The sequence below is a fragment of the Gallus gallus genome, chromosome 1, assembly GCF_016699485.2.
Source record: "Gallus gallus isolate bGalGal1 chromosome 1, bGalGal1.mat.broiler.GRCg7b, whole genome shotgun sequence".
Classification (NCBI taxonomy): Eukaryota; Metazoa; Chordata; class Aves; order Galliformes; family Phasianidae; genus Gallus; species Gallus gallus.
The window spans coordinates 64,722,638-64,747,995 of NC_052532.1; the positions used below are offsets into that span (position 1 = coordinate 64,722,638).

At 38.5% G+C, this 25,358-nt stretch overlaps 1 long non-coding RNA gene across 2 annotated transcripts in view; it reads left to right on the plus strand.

The window, feature by feature from the left end:
- LOC101747667 overlaps window positions 1–25,358 on the plus strand; it is a 161,544-nt gene that overhangs the window by 62,550 nt on the left and 73,636 nt on the right. For both annotated transcript variants that reach the window (XR_005842768.2, XR_005842761.1), the window contains 5 exons: window positions 4,110–4,220; window positions 4,861–4,970; window positions 6,184–6,332; window positions 7,172–7,241; window positions 7,622–8,092. This is a non-coding gene — a long non-coding RNA (uncharacterized LOC101747667). The remainder of the gene's footprint in view (window positions 1–4,109; window positions 4,221–4,860; window positions 4,971–6,183; window positions 6,333–7,171; window positions 7,242–7,621; window positions 8,093–25,358) is intronic.

Below are 25,358 nucleotides of genomic sequence, written 5' to 3' on the forward strand. Positions count from 1 at the left end.
CTCTGCTAGTCATCTCTGAGATTAATCTAATTTCACCTTTTAATTTATCCAGACCTAAGTGGGAGAAATTCTGATGCCTGCAGTCAAATATGCAATGTATAGGGCTGAGTAAAACCTTGTACAGATGCAAAGGCTTTCTTCATTGATTTCTGAGAGGATGACATCAGATAAGAGTAGGAGATTCAGTGAGGTGAAATAACTGTGGAGTTAGACATCTAACTCATAGAATTCACCACTATTGATTCCAGCTGGTTAGCATTTAAAATGACAAAGGGAATGATTGCCTCTAGATTGTAAATTGCGAGAACTAAAGCATGTACATGGAACACTAAAAAATCTTGCTGTTACTCCTACTTTTCTTGTTATGTCTATATAATCTGTTTTTGCCACAGTTTTCATGCTTTTATAATGACAATAGGATGGAGTACTTTTGTCTTCTATACCGTAAAACCCAATGGTTTATTTCAGTGCTGCTTTTTAGACTATTAAATACAATTCCACTCTATAAGGATTTTTTCCAGCTGTTCAGTCACATGATTGCTTAGTCTATGCAGCCCAGTATGAGCCTCTGCAAGTGTTCAGGAGTATACTTGGCAGATCAATACAACTAATCTTTTAATTTATACCATTTGGCATCCCCAAATTGGTCCATCAGGAAAGGCTTTTCATATGACTCTGAAATGAACTCCTCCATAGCCATACCACATATTCAGAGAGATTTGTTTTCATCATTTTATCTGTTGCTCCAGGTGACTAACTATAACCTCCAGAATAAACTACTGTTCAAATTTGCTTTTTATATGTTGCACAAGCCCTTCCTATTAGAGTTAGTGGTGTGTTTAGGAGCCAGACCTGAAATGTGAACTCCATCAGAGTATTTTGGTTTGAAACAGGTGGAGGTTGGTAGGATGTACTAGCAGCTCCAGCTCAGAACACACATCCTTTCACACTGCTGGTTTATGTGTATAATAAGAAACACTGTCAGTATCATTGCTATCATAGTTTCTTCATTAATACTCTTTTTGCCCTGCAACACCTCTTCTTTTGGTGAATTTTGTATTTTTGAAAGGTAATATACAAGTGGTGTACAATCTTCCAGATATTTCCAAACTATCTAGCCAATGTTTCTCAAAACTCTTTTTGCAGCATTTTCTTATTCAGTGGCTTGTTTATAGGAAAGAAGTTTAACAGCAAAATTTATTCAGATCTGGATATTCTCAGCCGAGACTCTTGCCCAGGCTAAAACAAGCTCAAATAGAAATAGTTGTGGACATCATCTCCATATGTTAAGATGAAATCCGAGAGAGTGATCTGTCTTTATGTAACCATTGACTCTACCTACAAACATCAGTAAATCTTGATCACTAATAACAGTGTCTAATGATTTAGAAAAATCTCAGTTTTGTGGTGTGGAGCAACAAATAGTTTAGGAAACCATCATATTTCACAAGGTTTTCTAACACAACATATTGATCCGACCTCAGAGGAATGTTGTCCAGAAAACAACAGTCAATTTGTCTTAGGAAGGAAGAAAAATTACCAGGATTAAGAGAACACATAAATGGTGAGAAATTCTATATTTTTGCAGAGCATTTGTGATGAGGACCTAGTCTTCTCCCTTGCTTCTACTAGTGTTCAGGACATCTAAACTGTTACTTAAAGCAGGTGATATTTAATAATCTGTTAATGTTTGGTATTTTAAATCTCATTAATCTGAGGTAGCATAGAGCTAACCCAAACTACTTTCTTTAAGCTTGTTTTGTTCCAAAGCATGTGACAGTCACTGGAATAAAATCATTCCATGCAGACTTTATGTACACTATTTGTACTCATGGATTATAGGAAACGTATTTTAACAGTCTTTACTATTATCAAGATGTTGGTATCTTAATGCGATTAAAAAGAGAAAAGTTGGTTGTAGCTCCTGTTTATTAGGTATCAGACATTTAACATCTGCCTTAAAGGAGGAACTATTAAACTTCTGATGTGACATCCTGGATGTCATACATTATTTGTGAAATTTGGCTATTTTGTGCAAAGAAATTATGATTTGTTGGAACTAATTTGAAGTAAAATTCTGTCCTTCTTGAATTTCTCAATTTCACATTCAGAAATGGAGAAGACCCTTGTTATCTTGGATCCTCTGCTGTAGTAACAGTCGTTAAAGGTAACTTTAGAGTAACAACTGTTGTATGTCTGATTTTATGATGTTCATGTTCTCATAGCTGGCAAGAAAACTTACTAGACTAGACTTATGCAGCTAGAAAATTAATTCCAGCTCTGAGATTCCCATTGAGTGATTCAAGTCATATATTCATTAAATTTCCTTTACTTACATTGTAAATAGAATTACAGGGATTGACTGGAATGGTCACTGAAAGGAACTAAAGAGAATATTTGTGGGAAGGAAAGTTTAAGCTCATAATAATGAGTATTTGGTCTGGAAGGCTGATCCAATTCTGCTCATCTGAGGAAAAAGAAAAAAGGAACATGTGACTTGTATATTAGTGAAGTGAAGGTGGTTTTGAAAAAACAAATGCTACAACAAATTTAGAACAGAAATTTTGTACTGAAAATATCTTTCTTGTTTTTACATGTGAGTTGTTGCTTTTGTTTTGTTTTCATGAAAGCAAGGTATCGTATCAAAAGGCTGCATCTGAAAACTGGTTGTAGTTTAGAATCCATCTCTTCCTGAAGTTAGTTATATCCTGTAGCCACTCAATTTGATCCTTATAAACTGCTTTTCTGGGAGACTAGTATCAGAATATCTAAATCTGTGTGCAGATGTACTGTTATAATAATTTAGTAGCTCATAATTTATTTCATAATTGATAGCAGCAAATGTGGTAAGCTCTGTATTATCAGATGAAGTATTGTTGTGTAATAAAGACAACTATTGCTTTCCATGCTGTTGTAATATATGGAACTATACAATAATCTAGGCTGGAAATGGCCTTCAAGATTAAGTAAATCCAACCATCAACCTGACTGAGTCCGTCACTAAACCAGTTCCCTCAGTGCCATATCTACACATCTTTTAAATACCTTCAGAGGGTACAGAGGACTCTACCACTTTCTTGGGCAGCCCATTCCAAAGCTTGACCACTCTTTCCATGAAGAAATTCTTTCTAAAGTCCAATCTCAGCTTCCTGTGCCTCAACTTACAACAATCTATTTGTGTCCTATCGCTTGTTACCTAAGAGAAGAGATGGACAATCTCCTCACTGCAACCTCTTGTCAAGTAGTTGTAGATACTGATGAGTTGCAATGATGAAGCCACCAATTACAATGAGATATTTCTGTACAAGGTGATGTAGCAAAATGCTAATGAAGATACTTGCTAGAGGTGTTTCATAAACTTAGGCCTCAACTTGTAGTTTTGTACACTTCAAATGTGCTTGCTTCTGCTGAAGTCTCGATATCCTTCCCGTGTTCTCCTTTCAGAATTTAAAGAAACATAACAGATACCTAAGTTTTGTGTCTGGCTTGCAAAAATGCACAGCTCTTAAAAATGTGTTGTAAATTTAGTTGCTGCTTGCAAGACTCTTTTGTAGCCCATAATACTTCCTCTGGTGTACATGCAGCAATTGGATTTTATTTTCCACATGTATATGCAAATTAATTTGAGGTACCTATGGGAAATTAGAATAACATTTTTGCAAAATATGTATTTTCCAAGTTATTGAATGCTTGGAACTATTGTTCTATTGAGAAAGATTTAGACCAACTGTTTAATTATGAAACAGTGACATTTGTTCTGTCTGGGAATACCTCAGGGATGCTTTGCTTAAGCTGTTTACAGAATCTCATTGCTTCAGAGGTAGTACAAGTATAATAAAGGTTTTCTTTGGTCTATGCTTACAAGAACATAACCTATACTGTGAAAAAAAATCGGACATTTTCCTAGGACTATAATCCTGTACTGTAACTGACAAATCTCCTGGAGTTGTTAAGTTCTATGTATGTGGAGATAAAAAGTATGTGTATAATCAAATGCTGGAAATCATATGAACAACACTTTAGTGTACCTACTTACAAAATTTGATAATAACCTTTCATTGTGATTATAGTTAAGGTTAGGCTGATATGTGTTTTTGTTTCCTCTTTAGATCAAGAACATTGTAAAAAATGGCCTTTACTATAGAAATGTTTGCTTGCCGTTGGACTAAAGCTTATGAGGAATCCTTTAAAAGAAACACTTCTGCTATATCTAAGTGCAGGTATGGATGTTTTTGCTTTTGTTAAAAGTTTGAAAAAAGTAGAGGTACAGAGCTCTACCACATGCTGGATAGTAAATACCCCAGTGGTATGACTTGCCATGATAAATGCATCCATCTGTTTGTCCACATACTACATATACGCTTTATAAACATGCCTACAGCTATGTACTTATGACTTAAAAACAAGGCAGATTTTTCCCTTGCATATTTCTCCTGGCCATAAATGCTCAGACAAAGCCATTCCTTTCTAATCAGGACAGTGCTGCTTGAGGCAGACGGAAACAGTTTTCCTGTAGTGAAAGTTGATGCTTTGCCTAAAGATTCATTGTAATCCTCTCTATGTATGCTGGCTACCATGACAGTTTTAGAGTCCAGGAGATGGTGTCTGACAAGACACTACACCCTGTGTTTCCCCCACTACAAACTGAGAAAGTATTTAACCTGCTTTACCATGTTGAAGTTTAATAGAAATACCACTTCACTCCCTTGTACTACTGGCACGTACCTCCAGCAAAGAACAGGCAAGAGTCTACTACTAAAATCCACATATTTTGAGAGATTCACATCACTCTGGTGGGAGGAGTATAGTGCTTTCCTTGGTTCACTCATCTGTTTTTCTGCTAAACTTTCATTCGTTCAGCAAACATTTTTCATTAGTTTTGGCAAACATGCTGCTGGTAACGTCTGACACTTCCAATCCCATCATAAGAGACTATTAAATCTGATCAGAAGAACAGCATTCAGCTGAAGGTAAATCCTCTTTCATTGCCTTATACTTTTCAGTTATATCCTTCTAGAAAGAATGGGCATCAGTGGACAGGGTGAGTTGGAGATGAAAAAGGAGTGATTGTTACTCCCTTTGTGGTAGACTGGAAGAATTCTATACAGTCTCCTTTCTCAGACTCACTAAATGGCTGAAGCTGGAAGGATTCTCTTGGTCAATCTTGCACCCAGAGCAGGGTGCCCCAGCTCATGGCCAGGCGGCTTTTGAAGGAGACTCCACAGAATCTCTAGACAACCTGTGCCAGTGCTCCGTCACCCACACAGCACAAAAGTGCTTCTTGATGTTTAGAGGAAACCTCCTGTACTCCACTTTGTCCCCACTGCCTCTTGTCTTACTACTGGGAACCACTGAAAAGATCCTATCTCCATCTTCTTTGAACTCTCTGCCAGTTTTATGTCTGTTGAAATAAGTAGATAAACTTTATAAAGGAAAGTTTGATCCTACATAATACTCTACAAGTCTAATGAAAAATGGTGCCCACATACTCTTTCTCATCCAGAGGAATCAGATCTCTCTTCTGCAAAAGCTGCCAGATTTATCATGAATTTGTATGATAACAAAATGAAAAACAGCTTTTAATAGGTACTTTGATACTTAAAATATTGATGAATATGAAAGATATTTATAGACTTGGCATCACTGAAGTAAAAAATCTGTGACAGCAGAAAAAACTGTGCTCTGAGCACTCTTGAAACAATTGGTAAATAGTGAACAATAATGGAAACTTAAAACAGCTCTGATTGTCAAAAATGAAAATTGAGATGTTTTACAATGCATCAGTAATGAAGATCTGGTTTATAGACTACAACATTTTAAGACAAAAGCTGTGATTCCTGGCACAGTACATCAGTAAGAAGCATGATATTCCTTTCATTCTGCTCCCAAAGGGCCATTCTGCAACAAGATCAGTGGCACAGATATATTTGTAACTCCACAGAACGTCCCTTGAAGTTAAATATATTCCATAAAGACCCAGAACTGATGGATTTAGTTGAGAAGCTGAGACCCATGCTTATAAAACTGAGGTCTTATGAGATGAAGCCAGTGTCAGTGTGTTACCCCTGACACTGAGCATGCCATGTAGTAATTTGGAGCAGGTAGTTATTTTTAAGACTGTTTATTAACAAACTGAAAGGTTAGTAGTACCAATTATATTTAATTATTCCCTTCTCTTTAAAGGTCATGTAACTGGATGGAAAATGTATGTGGAGCAGCTGAGGTCCCTTGATTTGTTCTGCCTAGCAAAGAGGAGACTTAGGGGAGACCAGAGCTGCCTATGTCTTCCTCATGAAAGGAGTGGATGGGCAGGCACTGATCTATTCTCACAGGTGACCAATCAGGGCAGTTGTGATAGGGAAGGTTCAGGTTGGATATTAGGAAAAAATTCTTTATTGAGAAGGTGGTTGGGCACTGAAACAGGACCCCTTGGGAAGTCACCATGATGCTCAGTCATGGCACTGTGCTTGCCAGAGTTCAAGAAGTGTCCAGACAATGCTTTCAGACATATGGTCTGATTTTTGCATGGAGCCAGGAGTTGAACTCGATGATCCTTATGGGTTCCTTCCAAGTTGGGATATTCTATGAATCTCAAATCAGTTCCTATACAAAATCCATAGGGTAATGTTATCAGAGATGTTCCTCATGTAGTCTTGATTATTGTATTCTATATATATTTATGTAGAATTATTCTGTAATATACTAAGTGCTATTACTGGCAAAAAAAAAGTATTTCTGATATTACCTCCAATTCATGTATGTTGCAACATCTCTAAACACAGTGATGGAGGTGATACTGAAAGACTATTTTAGACTATATCTTAGGTCTTTTTGTTTCTTTAGGAACAAACGTTACTTCTGCAACTTGGTAAAAGACAATGTAGAATGGAGAACTATTATGGGGATATTCTGAAAAAATGTTAGTTGCAGTTCAGCCAGTAGAGCTTATGTTATAACTGATACTATGGTAAAAGGACAGCAGTGATGCTTCTTTATCACTAAAGGAGACCTGGGGTGGAAAATGAATTTCATAACATTGTTCAGTTATCACTTCTATACACCCAATTTCAAAGCTTTGAAATCTAATCTCAACAAACTTGAACTGAACCCCCACTGTCTTATTGATGCTTTATTGAAAATGTTTTCCAATCACTCTTTTTTCCATTTGCAGTGTAGTTCTTCTTGTCCTGTCAGATAAGGGCATATTGACTGACCATCTAATTACACTCTCATTAATACTGGTAAGTCAAAAGAAGTGTGAGACCAATAGAGTTACATAGCTGTTAACTTGCTGAAATACTATTCGTTTTACTTTGCTAGCCTTTTTGTTTGAGCATTATAAAAGATTCAGCATGTGTGTGCAAACAAGATTCTTATTGTAATCTATGCTACAAATAGCCATTGTTTGAAAATGTTTGCATTTTGGTTTGTTAACATTGGAATCTATTTCAGCCCTCCAATTCACACCCCTCCCTTGCTCCGGGAGGCTAGCATTTCCTGTATGTAAAACTAAGACTCTTGCATCAATTTCAGCAGCTGGAGCTTAGATATTTACTAAATCTTGTGAGACTCCACAGTAATGCATAGAAATGGTGATCAGCGGTTGTTTCTCTTTCCTTAGGACTGGTTGGATGGGGCACTGGTCCACCTGTCTGAGTGTCTGATTAAGTGTTTGGCAACTCTACCTGTGGCAGGGGGGTTGGAACTAGATGATGTTTGAGATCCCTTTCAGTCCAAGCCATTCTATGATATGATTCTATGACTGTTTTGTGGGGACTTTGAACTATGTAGTTGTGCAATCTTTGGAAGTGAATGTGGATTGTGAACAACATATTCCTGTTAATCAGGACCAGGAAAAAAACGAGTTCCTTACAGTGGCACCCATAGATCACCACATCTACAGTGCCAGAACTTGGGCCAGAATGGAATAAGTGAAGTCACCTGAACCTCTTACTCTGAAGAAAGACCGGGAAATTGTGCACAAGGCCTCCATACTTTCCTGAAAGCAAAGAAACTTGAGTGGCTGATTGCCAGGTGTACTGTGCCAAGAGTTACTGGGATCTCCGACACATTCCAGTGGGAGTATTAACAGGTTTGCATATTGCTGGGTAAAGTCTTCCAAACTTTCAAGAGTGCCATGAATCTCTACTGTTTAATGTATGTACGGTTTGTGGTCCTTAGTTATCCGGAAACTCTTGAAACTCTGCAAATACCATATGAAACTCTCACACCCAAACAGCTCTCCCAACATTCCTTCTCCTCTCTTGGAGCATATGTGGTCTCTGTATCCTAAAAGCATCTGGAAGTATAAGCTATAGGCTTCCAATCATCACCTTGTAATAGGATTAGCACCCCATCAAGCCCACAGATGCTGGGCATCTGCTGAAATAGCTGTAATACTTTGGAATAGAAAGTAATATTATAGAGGTGTGTGGAGCATAATCAAAAGCTCACCAAAGTCAGTGAACTCTGCTACCCTGTGTGCTTTAGTGGGTTTTGGGTGAAGGTATGGTCAGTAATCTCTTTGGATGCTCTATGACTTTGTCCCATCTGAACAGGCGATGAAGCAGCTCATAAAGACCAACTGAAAGGTATTTTGCCAATTTATGCTGAGTTAAAGGACTGAAATAATATGGTATGGCCACTGAAACTCTACTCCTGGACATGGCAAGACACTCTGCTTGAGAACCAGTCGAAAACAGTTTTTAGTTCTTGGTCTTAGGGGATAAGAGAATGTTAGATGTAGATCATACCATTTAGTACTTACATGATGTAAAGCAACACTAGGTTACAACAGTATTTATAGAGAAGTTGGATAACTTTGCTTTTAGATCTTCTAAATCATTGTATACAGAATTCATGTGGCCTAGATACATGGGCGTCCAACCTTTTGCCTTGCCTGGGCCATGTTGAGGGAAGACGAATGGTCTTGGGCTGCATAGACATACACTGCTCCAAAAGAAGTGCCTCCTATTTATTTTCATGGAAACTACAACAGATATGAAGAGCACAATAACGCTACTTGATAGAGCAAATTCTCATCTACAAAAAAGAATTCAACATAGTCACCATCATTAGCTATGTATTTTGACTAGCAATGAACAAGAACCTGCATGCCATGCTCATAAAAATCTGCAACAGTGGGTGGAGGGGACTCACTGTCACTGTAACCACTGTTGAGAAATACCACCCACCATCTCGCTGTGCTCACATTTGCTGTTTAGTCTCCAGAAATGTTCAGCAAACATCAATGAATGTCAGTGGGTGCTACTTTTTTCTGCATGGAAGAATTCAGTGACGCACCTTCGCTTCATGTGCACTTCTACATCAGACACCATTTTGTCTGACTGCCCCTCTGCTGCCATCTGTCACATGGTAATAACATGTAACGGAACACTGGTGTGAAGGTTCAACCTCTACTTTCATCCCACCAACATTCACCTCTGATGTGGCCTAACAGAATAAAATAGAAGGCATTACTTTCAGAGCAGCCCTTGTAAAATATACAATATAGTTAACATATATAAGTTATAAAGCTTTTTTTCATTGTTAATATTTTTATTACTAAAAAAAAAGGAGCAACAAAACATAAAATTAATGGGATATTTTACCTTGTTTTTGTGAAACTAGTGCATCAGTGTGGTTGCAATTCCTAGTGAATTCTCAAGATATTTGTTAGAGACTTTTGATGAAATTTTACTCTTTCTGTGCTTCATCCATGATTGTTAACATGCTTAATTGTTCACAAATGTATGTACTCGCAGAAAGAGATGACATGAATAAGACATGATGGTGAAGCATAGGATATTTTTCTCTAGTAAAGAGGCATGATCAGATTTTTGAGTTGAATATCTGATTGTGCCTCTATACATTCTGTTTGAAAATTGACAGGTGATGTATTTATGTCAACTGAAAATGGAATTGCAAGTATACAAAAAAGTGATGTTTTTTGGCAATCTTGAAGCCTGTTCTCAAATTCCTTTACCAAAGCAGAAAGCATGACTGCATCTTTCTTGCTCTTCACAAGTCTGTGTTTAGCCAATGTATGAAGCTGCAAACAGTTATGGTTCATAACTTGAATTAGCACTGCGCTACATGTCCTGGTTTCAGCTCAGATAGTGTGGATTTGTACACTGCTGTTTGATTGTAGCTGAGTTACAGCAACATACCTTGGGCCAGGCCAGGTAGCTCTGCAGGGCAGAGCTGCCATCATGATGGTGCGGCAATAGAGGCTAGGACACATTGCAAGCTGTTCTGGGCCACGTAGAGGCTGTGGGCTGAGGGTTGAACATGCCTGGTCTAGAATAAAGATGTTTGAAATCTTCCTTTGCTCTGTAGTGTAGGTGCTGTGCTCCAGCTCCCAGAAGGGTAGTAAGGAAACTTGCCCTTAGGATGTTTGGCACCTATTAATCATAGAATCATAGAATCACAGAATTAATCATAGAATTTGCTATGCAGTTTTATCAAAATGACAACAGACTTCAATTCTAATGTGAAAAAACAACAACAACTTCTTCCCCATTCACCCCCTCCCCCATAGAAAAATAAATTTAAAAAAAAAGCATTACTGTTGAAGATGGGAAAATGTGGTCTTAAGTATTTTGGAGGCCAACGTCCCTCTTAAATATAAAGAACATTTACAACAGTTACTTGTAGCTTACAGGATTGGGGTTATTTTATTTTATTTCATATTTATTTTTCTTCCAATCTGGCAGATTTTTTAGTTTTCAGTGCTAATTTACTTTTATTTTGTGTTCCTTCTCGGACATCTCATACAAAATGCATTGCATACTGAACAATCAGTCCTTCTAGGGACTACAGACTGTAAGATGTTTGTGACGCTGCTAAAGAAGTGCTGCTACTGACCAGGAGGTGACAATGGCTCTGTCTTCCAAGAGATGTAAAAAAATGTTATAAGGTACTATTAGTTGCCCACTGGAAGACATGCATGAGTTGAAATGTTTTCCTGGGTCTTGAACATACTGAAGAAATGTACTTCTATCACAGTAGGATGTGATTTTTGCTTTGTTTTGGTTGATTCTGCTCAAATTTATGCTTTGATTTTACCCATCAGGGAAAGGACTGTAAAGATGTTTGTTTTCTAATCTGTACACAGTCTGTAGACATTCTAATCTTGTCTTTGGTGGGGACCTATCCAATCTTAATGTAATGTTAAGAGAACTGTAAAGGACTGGAGTGGAAAGCCACACCAGAAATTCTTCAAATTGGAAGGCATGCAATAGCTGACAGTAAAGGAATTTTAAGAGGCAAACACCAGCTGTTATGTTAATAGAAAGAAGGCTGAATGCATTTGACCTGGCAATTAGTTGGGCACTTTGCTGTAGCAGAACAAAAGAACAGCCTGAATGTGCACTAAATTCTTGTGATTGGGATGGGGAAGATAATGGAAAAAAAAAAAAAAAAAGAGGAAAAAGGAAATTATGTGTGTATTCAATTCTCATTTACAAACCGGCCTGATCCCAAATGAAAATTAAAATGCAAATTCATTTTGACTTTTCTTGTAGTTTGTAATATTTTTAAAAGCAAACTTGACTTGGTGCATTCATTTAGGGCTTGATTTGCTCACTGAACTGTGTTTTCCTGTTTGAGATGTCACTTTCCCTCAAAGATTTATGCCAAGCTTGGTCCCTTAAAATTGTAGCAATTGATTGCCCACAGAATGAATTGTGTCACTGCCTCCCCCTGTGCCTCATCTACCCACAACAGCTTTTTGGCTGGTGTTCCTTCTTTGGGGTCAATCTGGGTAGCTGTGAAACTCAGCTGAGGCAGGTAATGGAGCCTGGAAATCACATACTCACACCTCCATATTGTGGCAGATATGGCTAAGCAGAGAGGTGTCAGAATTTAGAGTTAGGACTCCCCCTGAATGATAAAGAGGGTTTTTTTTGCAGAACTTGGATCGGATTTCTGGCTCATGTTTGCAATTATTTAAATCCGAAATTTTGATCTGCATTTCCCTGCAGTAGGAATGAAGAAAAGTGATGTAAATAAATTAAGATTTCATTGTCCAGTCTAAATATTGTCTGAAACAGAATCTCTTCTTGCTGTTTAAAGTTGCTCTAATTTTACATTATTTGGGGAAAACAACAACAACAACAACAAAAAAAACCCTGACACATTTCATTAGCTTTTTCTCTAGATTTGGCAATGGGTATTGGCTGTCCTAGCAGACCCTCTGCTGCATTGGTAATGTTTGCTAGGAAATGCGCAATCTTGTAGTTGGTAGATAAGTTGGCACTTTACTCTCTTCATATTTAGAATGGTTGTTTGTTATTGATGTTACCAGTGACTGGTTTAATAATTTGGCAACTTGAACAAGTATAAAACCAATATGAAAATAAAATAAATGTATAAAAACTGAAACAATAGAACTTTGAGCAAAATGTAACTTTCAGATTAAAAAGTTGAAAAATGCCTTGAAACAGTGACATTTGAATAAACTAGTATTTTCAGTTAGAAAGTACCTCCAGTGAGCTTGATAGCCATATATTTTTTTTATTCAAATGTAACAGTGTTATGTGATAGAAGACAAAATCAACTATTCAGGTTCAAGTGACTGGATAAAACTTATGCTAACTGGCATTTCCTAAATTTCTTTTGCACAACTTGTACTCCAAAGGTGACTGGTACTGAGTTAAGACAGGTAACTTTAGAAATGCAGTAAGTTGTGAAAGGTCTGCTCTCTTTTCCTGTGATTTAAACGAAACCACAATTCTTATGCTGGGTACACTGGTAATTATTTCTGTACAATAAGGAATATGGAAAAATAAATGCAGGATGAGTGAGTATGGGCATTTGAAAAGAATGACATTAGCATCTTTTAGGAATAACTTTGTTTCAAAAAAGAAGGGGTTTGTTTTTAAGTCATATTATGACTGGTCTATTATTTAAATGATGTATTTATGAGGCAGACCAAATGTGCCTAGTAAACTGAAGAAAAAATTGTTTAATTCAACATACAGTGATTACTGGTCTAATTTATTTTTGTGATATAGCTCTTTTGTAACTCTTGATTACTTTTTTTTTTGCTGACTAAGACATTATGAGGAGCACACAGGCTACTAATTATCTCATATACCTACATAAGCAAACTGAAACTTCATAGTGCTTCAAAGAAACTACGGTTTATATTTTTCATTTGGCATTTGTAGTAATAATGACCATATTATTACTGCTTTCAGTCTAGGAGGGACTAGTTCAAAGGCCAAGGAAGCTGCTGAAATAAGTACTGATGGTCTTCGGTATCATAATAAATTGCAAGCATACAGACAAAGTGGTTTGCATTTGCTTTAGTCAAGCCATCACATTTCTAATGTCACAGCAATTTTACTATGCTATTAAGTTTGACCTCTTTGAATACTGGAGATGAATTTGAAATTGCCATATATTCAGATACTTGTACTTATGAAATGCTGTAAAAATCTGAAATAGAATAAGCAGAGAATAGGCTGAGACTAGAAAGGTGAGAGTTACTAGTGAAGTGGGAAGGCTGAGTTGAGGTTCAGAAATAAGAGGAAAAAATACCACCTATTGAGGCCTAAAGTAAGATGAATTTCATGAGCTAGAAGAGATAGGTACAAGAAACATTCATCTGGGCCCATTAAATCAGATTTCTGGGGGCAGGCCAAAGCATATTATTTAAATTTTGAGTATCCTGCGAGGGTAAGATAGAGTAATGGCACAGAGTTTATCTGGGGGAAGACCCTTTGTTTAGTACTAGAAAATGCATTTTTAATCAGGCATCAATGGATATGTAACTGGATAGTGGTGACCAAGGGAATGATATAAAGCTGTTTCTGACCTCTGTGCTCACCCTCCTGAATAGTAGCAGCTGCTGGGCCCTAGTTCTCAGATGTTCTGCTCTGCGGGGAGCAGCAAGCGTACTGCCAAAGGGTTCAAGCCAAGACAGTTCCCACCTTTCCACATGTTATTTTGGAGTTCTCCATGATTAGGAAGCTTCTATCAACCTCCAAAGGTCTTTTCAACCCCCCAAGTCCGGGAGCAGATGGCAGCAATGCCTGGGACAGCAGAAAGATGTGTTCCTTGGCAAACCTAAAACCATGTGCCTGTGCTGAGCAGTAGGCAGCTTCTGTTGCATGAGTAACCCATCACAAAAAAGCAAGATTGTCCTGCTTCCTGCAACTATTCCAGTCTAACATTTGTCTTCCGAATGATAATTTTGAACATACCAGTAAGACTGCTATGTCTTTCACCCTTTTTCCCTCCAGTCTTGCAAAGATTTCCCTCCGTTTGCAAAGTCTAGTGCTTTTCTTCTTTCTGTACTGTTCCTTATGTCTTACATGTAAGGAATTGCATGAATTTCTCATTTGTTTCCATCCATGTGAGGGAGGACGGCAGGGAAGAATAGGCCACAGCTACTTTAGGAAAAATAGTGTGCTAAGATGAACAAGGATTGACAAACCAGCCTTGTCCAGCAGCCCTATCTGGCAGAAACAGCTATCAACTGCTTTGATGGGAGCCCTGACAAGAATAAAGAAATAGCAACTCTACTCCAACCAGCTGTGCTGCCTCAACTAACTTTTTCTCACCCAGCAATGATCTGCCTTATGGTGACTCTCTTTTCTGTTCCCTAGCCAATTTTCAGCTGATGGAGACAAAACTTCTTTCTCTTGTCCCCACTGTTCAAGATATTTCTTGCATCTGAACCATTGATCTCCTGTAAGTTGGTTAAATGTTTTCTGAGTATCTCAGGAAATGCTCTCTACACTATCACCCCTATAGATATCCTAAGCCGACATCCCCTGTGAGGACTGCAGCCAGTTAGCCGGACACAAACTTTTCCTGAAGCCTGGTTGGTGATCATTAATCAAGCTGTTCAAATAACTTGTTTTGTTTTACAGTGAACTTCAGCTAAAGTGGATGTAATTTCCTGCCACATACCCAGGCTCTCTTATTAACAGTGACATGATCTGGGGCTTCTTCTGGTTGTCCAGGCTGCTGATGTAGGACATGTGTTATGAAAGGCATCTTGATGGAAGCATCACCTTCTTCCTCAACTTAGTTCCGTGTGAATGGCAAACTGCAAGTGGGGATTCTTTTCCACATGAAATGAAATTTCCTGGCAGCTGTGGGGATTTAGGGTTTTCCATCTGTGCCCATGCATGTACAAGCACCTTATGAGCAAATACACTCCCTCTGAAAGGTACTTCTACTCTCTGCCTTCCTCTGATGGCTCTGGTGATGGCACAGTCTACGAGGAATGCCACAAAAGTAATGCCTCCTATTTTATTCTGTTGGGCCACAGTGTCAGAGGTGGATGTTGGTGGCAGTGATAGCAGAGGTTGAACCTTCCCACCAATATTCGACTGCATTTTGTTGCTGTGTGACAGAGGGCAGCAGGGGAGCAGTCTGACATGGAAGCGTGCATGAAGCAAAGGTGTGTCACTGAATTTTGCCATACCAAAAAATGACACCCGCTGACATTCATCAACACTTTCTAGAGACTAAACAGTGGATGTGTGCACAGTGGGGCAGTAGGTGGCATGTTTCAGCACTGGCAATAGCGACAGTGCGTTACCTCCACTGGAACAGGTATTTATGAACATTGCGTGTAGGCTGTTGTTCATTGCTGGTCAAAATACATAGCTAATGGCAGTGACTGTGTTCAGAAATAGTGTTCAGTAGCTGAGAACTTTCTCTATTAAATAGTGTTATTGCTGTAGTCTTTGTATACATTGTAATTTCCACGGAAATAAATAGGAGGCATTATTTTCAGAGTGAGCTACGTATTTCTTGTTTCTCTTAGAGTTGTATTAACAGTCTAGTGGGGGGATATGATGAGAAATAGTTAAATCATTGGGAAAAATGAACCTTCACCTTTAATTTGTAATGAATCTTGTCTGGAAAGGGAACATTGAGTGACACCAGCTTCTCTTTTACCGCTAGCTGAGAGACAGAAGAAACAAACTGTGCTGGAAGGACTCACCTCAGCCCCAGCTTTTACCCATGGGATTTCTGATTTTACTGGAGTGTCCTAGTGTTTTATGTGTTGGGTCATCCTGATACAGATCTCTTGCTTCAATACTGAATATTCGCTGAAGCCAGTGACAGAAATTACCTGCAACAGGAAGCCAAGTATATCCTGTTCATGATGTGTCCTATTTACCCAGTGAACATTCAGTTATCTAAGCAAAACAAAACAAGCTTCTCGGGAGAAATAAAAGCATCTATGACATAGTATATGGCAGATGAGAATGTGAGAAGGCAGCATTCACATCTGATTAGTATGTGAACCTAAATCTTAAGTATCCTGGACGTGTCCTGTTGTTCCTTTGTGCTCATGTGAGAACAGACACAATAACTTCAGAAGTAACCCTTAATTTGCTTTTCCCGGGTCCTAAAAGTACAGGTTTCTCATTCAAATGTAGGGAATTTTTAATTTGACATATCCAAGATTTTTCTTTCTTTTTTCTCTCTCTTTATTTTTATTTTTATTAAGGCATTCTAAGCATTTTCTACAGTTTTATCATGAGTACTTTTTTCAAATAAGCTTTTTTAAAATTCAAATGCTTCACCAAATTGTATCTATCTACCCTTATTTAATATATGCAAGTTATTTATTTTGGTAAAACCAACGATTTACTAACTTTTTAAGTCAATGAACTGTTTCTGTGGTGTTTGGATTTTCTTTCTACATTCTACTGTGCAGTGCAGTTCCTTGTAGTGCATTTTGTTTAGTTCATTATTGGATCCCTTCTATTTATGATCCTTGTAATCTCAGTGCTTCAGCTTAGCACTGGTGCTAACATAGGGTACTACTGTTGTTTCAGTATTGAACAAATCTGTTGAAAGAACTGTGGGATCATCTTTTATTTAAAAGTAGTAATAAAAGGAGGTTAGGATTTGGCTTGTGAGAGTCCAAATAGTTTGGTTACATTTTTTACTTTATTCTTTTTTTTTTTTCTTCCCAATTTTTGCTGTTGTTTTATTTTGGGTAACAATACACTAAGGGCAGCAAAAATGAAATACTATCAGACCATCAGGATGAGTGCTCTTCAGACCCCTTCAGATTTTTTGAAAGATGCAGTTTGGTTTTTCATGTGAACAAAAAGGTAGCATATGAGGATCTTCTTTATTTCTGTAGGCAAAGAATTATCTGTGATTAACAGTAGTTGAGGCAAAACTAAAAGAGGAATCATGTAATATTTAAGGCAGGAAAATATACCTGTAAATCTTGAAAACTTTTTTTTTTTTTTTTTTTGCATTATGTGCTGTGTTTTCAAGATATGTCTGTTCAAATATCGAGTATTTAAAATTCAGTTTCCTTAACCTTTCACATTCCTCAAAAAAATTCCTCCTTCTGTAAGTTATCAAACGTGTCAGATTTCTGCATTTTTGGATGCTTGGCAGGCAGCTTTAAAAAAAAGAAAAGAAGAGAAAAAGGAGATTACGCTGATCCATAGCATCTTCCAGAGTAATTATGTGTATTTTATTTCCTTTAATAACTGGCAGAACTTTTATGATAGCCTCATGAGTGATAGCGCTGCAGTGACAAATTCCTATGTGTGCAAGGTCTTGTAGAACTGGAGCATGGATTCAGCTTTTAAAGAGCGGCTGCAGGTGGGGTTGGCTGTGAGGCTGTCAGAGTTGCTCTGCTTGTGTCAGTGGAGACTGGGAGAAGATGGATGGGACCTCCTAGCCAAGGCTGCTACCTCATCCTGCTTTCCTGGGTGGCAGTAGCCTCTGCAAGCCTGACCCACTGGAGACATAATTTGGCTATCTGTCCCTTCCCATGGCAAGGAATGGTCTTGCCCTGGACAAGCCTCATCAGAATTCCATTCTGTGTGAGCTGATAAGAAGCTTCCAGTTGACTATGCCTGCAAAGAAAACTTTAAAAGAGCCACAAAGAGTGGAAAACATGGAGGGATGACTCTTCCTGAGCTGAGGGGCAGGGTTCTCATCAGCACTGGCTGCATCTGGGTGCTTTGGATGACACTGGTTGGCTGCTGGAGGCTGAGCAACCTCCCTGGGGTAGCCAACCTCCAGTCAGACCAAATGGGGAAAGAAGTGGTCAGCTGAGACGTGTGAGGAGGGATTCAGAGAGGAGGGTGAAAGGTTGTAAATGCTTCATGTGTACACAGATTTGTGATGTTTCTGCTGCTTTACTGATTGTGCTGGATCTTCGCTGGCACTGCTGGGAATGGTCCCCATACCCGTTCTGCTCTTCTGTAGCCTTTGCTTTGTTCCTGACATTTTTTTCTTTGTGCTTAACTGCTGATGAAGTCCACAAGTGTGCAAGCTGCTCTGTATGGAAACTGTAGTACTGTTTGCATCAGGAGGTTTTGTATACTAAAATCTAGTAAATACTGGTTAAGCATATGTAATTTATAATAATTATTCACCAGCTGGTCATTTGAAAGCCAGAACATTGGTACTATGTGCTTGGTGCCTGAAGCTGCTCAATTTAAACCGTTATTAATAACGTTCTCATGGCTTGTTCTTTTAATTCCCATAATGGCCGGATACTGTGCTGCACATCAAAGGAATTTTGGTTTTAAAAGCAATGGTGAGCGCTATGCATTGCATTTGCTCCCCTTTGATCACCATCCGCAGCACAAATATATCTCATTAATCAATATTTTCTCTATTTCCTCCCTGCCTTTCTCTCAGTGCCAGAGATCTGTTTCCGATTTGCTATGCTTTGTTTTGAATGAGGGGAAGATTTCTATGGCTATCTTCTGTCTAAAAGGTAAATTTCTCATTACTTTAGGAATGAAACCATATCTGTTGTAAGCAGGGCTTGATCTAAGCCTCCTCAGCTTGAATGTCAAAGTGGGAATATTGAAGCAATTAGAACAGACATAAGTCTGTGAGCAATCCATTGGCCAGGATTCATTCACATAAAATATTTGGTGCACCCTTGCCAACTGAAGACAAATTAATAAAAGTCACAGTCTGTTCACAGACAATTCTTGAGAAAAGTGATAAATTTGCTGAACAAATTGTGACTTGCTCATCCACTTCCAGTTGTGACCAGAAATTGCTATGAGCAACTGGAGTGCTTTCTGCACAGCCTTCGAGACAGCTCTTTTTCATTTTTTCCTAAACTGTGTTGTAGTTCTGTTGTGAGGCTCCACACGCTAACTGCTGTAGGGCGAATAAATAACCGGGGAAGCAATATCAGTGTAGCTTGCAAATAGGTGCAAGGAGAAACTGAAGACCTTTAGATGAAAACCACTGTTGAAGACTCCAGTCATTAGCAATCTCGATCTCTACACTACCCAAATCATAACTTTACTCATATCAAGTGCCTGTAAGAGGGATCCATGGCTGCACAGCCTGTGAGAGCTGAGCATGGCAGGGAGATTAAAGTTGTGGTAGGACTCACATCTGCAGAATTAGTTTTGGGGATGGGGAGTGCACAGTGACTAAAATACAATGTGTTTAAGTAAGTTAAATCAATGCTAGTTTCAGAAGTGCTCCTTTTATGATCTCTACCATGTTTTAGCTGTAAGGCACTGACCATTTCTTCAGTATTTCAAGCATATTACCTGTTTCAAGATCTCAGTGTAAAACCTGAAACAACTTTGCCTCTGCGTTACATACACTTGGGGTATCTTTTTTTCTTCTTTTTTTACCCTGTATGTTTTATATTTGTCTTCAGTTTCTTTATGCCAGACGTTTTGGTGCATCTGCTGCCACCAATGAATGGTTGTGACGGGAAAATCCAGCCCCTCGGGGGCAGAAGGAGAGAGAATGGATGATTAGTTTTCCATTCTATTGAACAAAGCTGGCTTCTGTTGCCATTTTTAACACTCCAGTATTACTGGAATTGATTTGATGCATCTGTTCCTGAATTACCTCCCATAGTTCTAGTCCTTACTAGACTTCCAAACCAGTGTTGATTTAAGCCTGTTTGTTCCAATCCATATTGCATTCCCATAAACTCTCTGCTATTTTAAAGCAGTTTAATTGCTTTTTAAATCCTTCAATATTAAAGTCACAATAAATTTCAAACTTCATTATGTTATTAACCAAATGTCTCTAGATTCTGTCTAGCGCTGTATAAAGCCTGGCACATACCACCTTGTCATATTAAGTTATGAATGTTTGAGTTCCAGAGCCTGGTCAGGGACAATTTGATGGAAATTCCTAGCATCTAGCTGTCTTTCTTTGAGGATTCTACAAATCCCAGTTTATCTTTAACCTATTCCTGTTGACTTAATCAGCATAAGTGTTGAGTGAATAAATGCCTGTTAGTCATAAATAATGTTTTCTTACAATTAACACTTTCAGGTAGCATGACATTGACAGATAGTTTCTTCATCTTGAATTTAAAGTTTCTGTACTTAGAGCTGTGGGTAGATACATTGAATCACGTATTTTTGTTGATCTTGTTGAACACGGACAATTTCATTTGGCTGGTGTCATTGTACGCAGGCAGATAGTAACAGAACAGGTGAGAATGGCTTAAACTAAAAGAGGAGAGATTCAGATTAGATGTCAGGAGGAAATTTTTCCCTCAGAGGGTGTTGGGGCACTGGCACTGCTGCCCAGGGAAGCTGTGAATGCCCCATTCCTGGAGGTGTTCAAGGCCAAGCTTGATGGGGCCCTGGGCAGCCTGAGCTGGTGGGTGGCAGCCCTGCCTGTGGCAGGGAGTTGAAACTGAATGAGCTTTAAGGTCCCTTCCAACCCAACCCAAACCATTCTGATTCAGTGACTGTATGACTACCTAACCCTCTTTGAGTTTCTGGAGTTGTGTCTCCTTTTGTTTCCTACGTGTGGATTGATTCTGAAACAGAAGTAGTGAAATGGGAGAGAAGTGGCTTGTAGAGATGGATTTCAGAGGCTCCGCTGAAACTCCCATTTGAAACAAAGGGATCCTATTAAAAATTAGTCTTTAAACATGCCAATGGGAGATCCATGCTTTCCATCTGCTTCAGGTTAAATCAAATTAACTTTCTAGTCACTATTTCTCCCTCCTCTTTCTCTTTCCCCCGCCCCAGAAAACAGAGCTGAAACCACTACAGCAGACATAAAAACTTCCCCTATGTCCAGACAGGGACATACATTTAGAACTGCGTTATATTACACTTTCTATGGCCCTGAGAGGCCAATATGATGGCCAAGAATAGCTGCAGTAGAGCAGTGCTCTGGTCATATTCCCTCAATCTCTTTCAGACAGGGAACCAAAGAAAAAGAGGTTCCAAGCTATTGAAGAGATCCCTTACTGCCTGGGGAAGTCAGCAGCTGATGAACCTGTGTGTATGGGTGATTACAGAATTAGTGTAGATATGACATCCTGAGTAGCTGCTTTTCAGTAGGCTGCTCATATCAAGAAAGAGGGAGAAGTTCAGGGGCAAGAGGGTCATTTTAGGCTGGAAACTGGTAACAAAATGTAGGCTTGGTGTGTACCTTTCTTTTACATTTGTATGAAGTTTGGCTAATTTTTCATACTTACTACAACTTGGTAAAAATCCATTCAAGACTCACCTAAAACTGAAGGTAAATCTGACTTCTTTACAGTGACAAAAACATTTTGAATATTCAGTGATTAGGCAGTTTAATGAAAGGAAGCACGTAGCTTATTTAAAAAACAGAATACAAAACCATATAATGCAAGACAATAGTTAATGATATATTTTTTGCTTCAGTTCTAAAACCTGATATATTGAAATGAAACACAACACATATCTATATTAAGGTGTCTTGCTTTATTTTTAGTTTGTTTGTACTGCTTTCCCTTTATATGCACATAGGAACAATAATCTCAATAAACAAACAATTGCAATGAAAGCACTCATTCCACGAACACATCAGCTCATCCATTTTAAGGAATAAACACCTCAGACTTAAAACATGTTTTAAGTGTCAACCTCTTGAGTAACAGTGGAAGATGAGGTGAAAGAGAGTTCCAGATGAGCATTTCTACTCTCTGTCCCATCCTTTTGAACCCTAAACTAGTCTGAACTGTTTCTGTATTGCACTGATTTTGTGGGAAATCAGTTGTTAATCCTGATTTTGTTGGGCAAAAATACGGTGAAAAGCACTATAATGTGAAGCAAAGTTGGTAGTCAAATTCCTTCCTTCTGAATGTCATTCTGGTTGGTTAAAGACCCTTCTCTGGAATTGTTACAAATGAAAATGGTTGAAGTAGATGACAATTGGAGGTGATGTGCTTGGGTTTTATCCTGTTTCTGACTATTCCATGAACAAACAAATATTTCCTCAAACATTGTTAGTACCCTCTACTGTAGGAATGTTGAGAGAGAAGATCTTCATGGTCTTTTGCTTTGGCATAATCTAGGGTAGATATGGGACTACTCAGGAGAAAATTGCATTTCATTCATGCTTTTTGTGCATGTAAGCCCAGGTGAAATTCACCAATTTTTCTTTCACATGTAAAACATTGCAAAACTACTTCCCCTTGAGGAGGCAGTAGTCTTCTAACCTAGATCAGGAGGCTTAACTTGAATCAGAAGGCTCAATATCATACTTTAGTATGTGCAGAATTTCTTTTTTTTCAAATTCAGCCCTCTGACATGATATTTTTCATATCTTCTTTCCTTCTCTATACCTCCAGAAGAGATTTCATTACTGCACGTCTGAGTCATCACTATTCTGCCTTTACTGCCCATAGATGGAGAGGTTCTCTACTGGCTGTGATGTCTCCTTTTCATTGAGGGCTTCAGACATGCTCTTCATAGATCCATTATGGCATGGAGGTGTGAGTGATTTAGGTACAGAAACTTCAGACTAAGTAAGGCGTATAAGAGCCTATCCTTGCACAAGCCAGAAAGCCCTAAGTGCTTCTGTGTGAGAAAGGAAAAGCAAGTTCTGCCACCAGACCTAGCTCTCAACTCTGTCATTTTCAAGCACTTTCAATTTACCTTGTGCCCACGAATACTAGATATCAGAGTGGTATTGGACAGAGCAGGAAGATTAACCTCCTTTTTTGGGAAGTCAGTGACTATGCAAGATATAAGTGAAGCAGGATGAGGTTGAAAACTCCGTTACCTTTTTGTGTGTGTCTGTGTGTGTGTATTCTTGTTATTTAGAAGCAGCTGTTTTATTTTGTCAACAAATAGAAAATGTGCAGACTGTAAGAATTTTTCTCAAGTGCCCAGGGAGTTCAGGAAAAATAGTTCCATCAACTTTCAGTGAACTTGTTCTGCTCAACCCTAGAAACATTTTGGATATTTTCTTCTGTAAGAAACAGTCCAAAAATTTCCATATCATGCTCAGTGGAAACACTGTTCATGTTTTCTTTACTGTTTCTACACTCTGTGGAATTGATCTGGTGTGAAATTAAATCTGTTTCCTTCTTTGTCTCTGTCCTTGTCCTTGCCAGTTCTTCTTGCCATTTCTCCTTTAGCCAAAGCCTGAATTACAATAAAAGCAAGGCAGCCACTTGCATCTGCAAGAGGAAAAATACAGATTAACTTCAGTCCTGCATTTTAGGAAAACCTATTCTTGTCTTTATGGAGATCATGAATAACATTTAGTTTCTTCTTCAGCCAATTGTTCTACCTGGAGAGATGAACTGCATACTTCATTTCCATTTTTCTCTGGTTGTTGCTAGTAAAAGAGGAAAACAAAGCAGTAAACACAGTGGGACTGCAAAAATGCTCTGGAGTGCCAGGAAGTGCAGTGAAGCTACAGATGGAAGTGTCCTCTCTAATTGTGGTTTACAATTACTTCTCTTTATGTGTGACTGTACTGCCAAGGAGCCCTTGCCATAAAGCAGTGTTGGTGAGTCCATCTGTTGTGTTGTCCTAGGTGAGGGTTGTGACAATATGTGTTGCCTCTTGGCTGGGGTTTTCTGCCTGTTGTGTTGGCCCACAAAGCCACACAGTCTGAATTGGGTCTGCTTCACTTGTGTTATTTCTGGTTTATCTCTGTGTGAACTAAATCACAGGGATTCTAAATTCATCCAGCAGTTTATTTGCTTTGCATTAACTTAAATCATAGACAAAAAGCCCTGATTCCAAACCCACATCATAAATACAGTACAGTATTGTGTCTCATAGCTACTGACTAATGAGCTAGTATTGAGTGTTGTGGCACCTACTCTGCTTTTTGGATGATTAAGTGGGCCTGGGCATTCACTAAATTAAATCAAAACAACTTAACTGTAGCACCTTGGCTTAGTAGTTGGTTCCTTTTTCTTTTTGCTCCTTATATAGTCATTGGTGAGAAATAACTTCACTCTTAGCATGACTGTTTGAAGAAGCAGGCCATGCAATCCTATCAAATCAAAGTAAGCTCTGGCTCTCATATCCAGATCTAGAGACCTAACATAGAATGTGTGAACAATTAAGGAACTTATCTGTGCTTCTAAAATACAAACTTATTTAGCTAAGTGCATGTAGCTAACCAAGTTTGAAACTGGTAACAGATGGATGTCCAAACAAAAGGATGATATGAGGATTGCTCATAATGGGAGCAAGCAGAATTTTTTTTTTCTCAAGCAGAAATATTTCAACTTCTTACAAGCTGAATTATTTATTTAGAGATTTTTCAAAGTCTGCTGAAATAAGATGGTTATCTTCAGAATTCCACCCACTGAAAGCTTTGGATTTCTGTAGTTATCTGGTCCCATTTCTTAAATGTTTGTGAGCTGGAAGGAAAGCAGGACTTGTCTGGAAGGGAGCTTGCACTGAAGTTTCATGGTCTTCTTCTGAGTTAGATTTGCTCTTTGGATATGGAAATGATTTCCAGCCTATCAACAGCTTTGTACAATGACAACTTAAATGCATTTGGAAGGGTACTGAATTTTTATACACATAGAATATTTTAAAGCATTTTTAATATAGTTAATTTGAGTGGTTAAAGAGTGAAAGCATGAGAAATGTAAACATTGTTGACGCAAGATGTTTTCTATTAATTAATGTAAGCATATCAAACAGAATGCTGTTGCCAGCACTTAGCATGCTGTTCTCCTTCCCTAGAAGCTTGCATGCCAAATACAACACAGGTTAGATGGTGGGAAAAATAATCAGGGGAATCGACTGTTAATCTAAACTTCTGCTCCTATGTACGTGTCTGGCATTGGCATACATGTGAATAAATTTACAGGAGCAGCTAGTTTTTCTACTTAAACACAAGGAGCTAGACTGCTGAATTACTTCACTGAAGAGGATCCACTAGGTGTATTTGGAACTCTTGGGTGATAATGCTAAACAGTCTCTCCTCGCTGCTTTATGCCGCCTTGGATAACCGGTATTCAAAGACAAGGTTGTTGGCTGGGTGCTTACAGTCTTGCTCCTTGGCATCCAGCCCTGGTATTCTTTCGTCTCAATTCTGCATAGCGATTATCACACTGGCTCAGCACAGAGAAGGAGCAAAAACATTTTGCAAAAGTGCAAAGGAAGAAG